The sequence below is a fragment of the Parasteatoda tepidariorum genome, chromosome 6, assembly GCF_043381705.1.
Source record: "Parasteatoda tepidariorum isolate YZ-2023 chromosome 6, CAS_Ptep_4.0, whole genome shotgun sequence".
NCBI classification, from domain to species: Eukaryota; Metazoa; Arthropoda; class Arachnida; order Araneae; family Theridiidae; genus Parasteatoda; species Parasteatoda tepidariorum.
The window spans coordinates 85,529,944-85,532,788 of NC_092209.1; the positions used below are offsets into that span (position 1 = coordinate 85,529,944).

At 29.8% G+C, this 2,845-nt stretch overlaps 2 non-coding genes across 2 annotated transcripts; both read left to right on the top strand.

Moving 5' to 3' along the window:
- The first annotated feature begins 1,111 nt into the window (after positions 1 to 1,111).
- On the top strand, positions 1,112 to 1,184 carry TRNAA-AGC (transfer RNA alanine (anticodon AGC)). Its single transcript has one exon. It is a non-coding gene; the product is annotated as a tRNA-Ala (tRNA).
- Positions 1,185 to 2,420: 1,236 nt separating this feature from the next.
- TRNAA-AGC (transfer RNA alanine (anticodon AGC)) lies at positions 2,421 to 2,493 on the top strand. Its single transcript has one exon. It is a non-coding gene; the product is annotated as a tRNA-Ala (tRNA).
- Positions 2,494 to 2,845: the final 352 nt, after the last annotated feature.

A 2,845-nucleotide genomic window follows, 5' to 3' on the forward strand; every position in this document is an offset into this window, starting at 1 on the left:
TTGTTTTTAAGTACTCGTTTTTAAATACTCGTTTTTTCGGATACCAACGAAGAGAATAAGAAGGTGCGAACGGAGAAGGTTAAATAATTTATGAGTTATCAAAATTTAAAAAGCAAATTTTAGAGGCTTTGTCTCTCGAGAGCAAATTGGCAGATTTCCTTTAAATTTTGAACTTTGCCTTTCAAAATTACAAACTTTAAGATAATGAAAAAAAAATTTGTACCTTAAATTACCTTGCATTAAAAATTATTATTAAATAATAAAAAATAATCAATAATTATTGAAAATTAATTTCTATATCTTTGAGTAAGCGAATTTTGTAATTGCTCACAAAATTTTTTCAATTTGCTTGAAAGGCTTTCTAGATACAGTGAGATTTGCTGAAAGTGAAATTAATATTTAGGGATCCAAACTTTTGACTGTGCTTTTGCTTAAACTAATATTGAGACCATATTTTTTTTTTAACTGCGACCTTCCCTCATGTATTGAAAGTCAAAAATCCAAATACGCCAACAAAAAGGTAGACTAATTCAAAGAAAGTACTTTTTTTTAAATTTGATGTCGTAACTTGGTATGTCATCAGCACAAATTAATTATTGGCAAATTTAGGAAAAGGTCCTCGAATCACTAAGATTGACTCCAAGTGCGGGAAATCATTATTTTAAAAGTTAATTAGGAATTTCGCTTTTTTATTTTGATCTCTATTCCACAGAAAATCAAAAAGAAATTATAAGAATGTGTCCGACTCATTTTTTTTAATCGATGGATATATTAAATGCAATTTTGCTTTTTTGTTTGTTTGTTATTTTGTTTGGAATTTTTATCCGTGTTAACAAATTTGGAATTATACAATATTTGCGTTTTAGTCACCTTTATTAATTCTAACAAAAGTTGGAATATTGAAGTATAGAATAAATTGTGAGGTTTATAACATATAATGCAACACAAATAGTTCTTACTCTCTAGGCGTTTTGTTAGGCGTGAAAGAAAGCGTTGAAGCTGTTTCGTCAGTTCTACCTGTGACGCGGTTTACGTTACTGACCTATTTAATTAGCAGTCAAGATCTGATATTTATTGGCAGAATAAATTACAGTTTAGTTTACAGGGCGTAGGGGGCGTAGCTCAGATGGTAGAGCGCTCGCTTAGCATGCGAGAGGTACCGGGATCGATACCCGGCGCCTCCACTTATCTTTTTTGGAGCTAAAACGTTGTAAATTAATGATTGCGTCATATGTGATACAATATATTTAAATATGAAGTAGTAGAATGTATTCGATAACAACATTTTTGATTTTGAAATCTTTAGTAATACGAATAATTTTGTTTGTTGGTTTGGGTGGATTTCTATTGCTATATAAGAACATGTGGATACGCAAAGTTCATTATCTTAATCTTAGGTTTTTATAACAAAACATAAGTGAGTTTTAACACTAAGATTGAGACCCAATACGTGAAATCCTAAGTTTAAAAGTTAATTAGGAATTTCTCTTTTTTATTTTGCTCTCTATCCCACAGAAAATCAAAAAGAAATTGAAAGAATGTGTCTGGCTCATATTTTATTTTATTTGATTTATCTATCGAATGCAATTGAAGTATTTATCGAATGCAATCGATGTATCTATTTCAATAAAAAATAATTTTTTTTCTTATTTTTTCCCCATTGCTTAGCCCCTATAGCTTAGCAGTTAATTTTCTGGTTGTTTAAGAGCTAATTTTTGGTGAATTGTCATAAGAACATTTTGTACACATTTTCTGCAAACTATTAATAATAATATTCAAGCTTAATCAGATTATTTTACTAAAGGCTGTAAATGCCGTGAAAAATTATACGAACACTGTACTATTATTTTGAGATTATATATATAGGATTCAGTTCTTTTAGGAATCAGGCAAGGTAGGATACTTGATATTTTTGACTTTGTCGAATATATATATATATATATATATTATAAAAGTAATTTGATTAAATATAATCCTTTTAATCATAACTAACTAAACTATACAAACCAAAATGTCATGTTTGTTACACACACATATCAGCCAAGCATGACAGAGCACTTTCAGGGCTGTATCTTTTTATAAATAATTTTTATCCTGGTAATTTTTTTGTTTGTTATTTTTTGTGGAATTTTTATCCATGTTGACAAATTTGTAATTCTACAATGTTTTTTCGTTTTAGTCATCTTTATTTATTCTAACGAGAGTTGAAATATTGAATATATTGTGAGGTTTATAACAAGCATATAATGCAACATAAATAGTTTTTACTCTCTAGACGTTTTGTTAGGCGTGAAAGAAAGTGCTGAAGCTGTTTCGTCAGTTCTACCTGTGACGCGGTTTACGTTACTGACCTATTTAATTAGCAGTCGAAATCTGATATTTATTGGGAGAATAAATAACAGTTTAATTTGCAAGACGTAGGGGGCGTAGCTCAGATGGTAGAGCGCTCGCTTAGCATGCGAGAGGTACCGGGATCGATACCCGGCGCCTCCACTTATCTTTTTTGGAACTAAAACGTTGTAAATTAATTATTGCGTCATGTGATACAATATATTTAAATATTAAGTATTATTCAAGTACGAGCCTTAAAATATAAGGTTACATTATATAATAGATGAATCAATAACCATGGATCTGAAGTTGATTTAGTTTCAGCTATACTTAAAGCTTCTTATCTAGCGAATTTCTTTTGTGTCAAGCTTTGACAAAATCAGTTATGACCTTATGGATCAAAATTTAATCTTCTTAGTACTTTAAAGTACATTTTAATGTCATGCCTAATGTTCAGTGTGCAAAATAAAAAACGGACCATCCTGAATAACTTTTGATTGAATGATCGGATCTT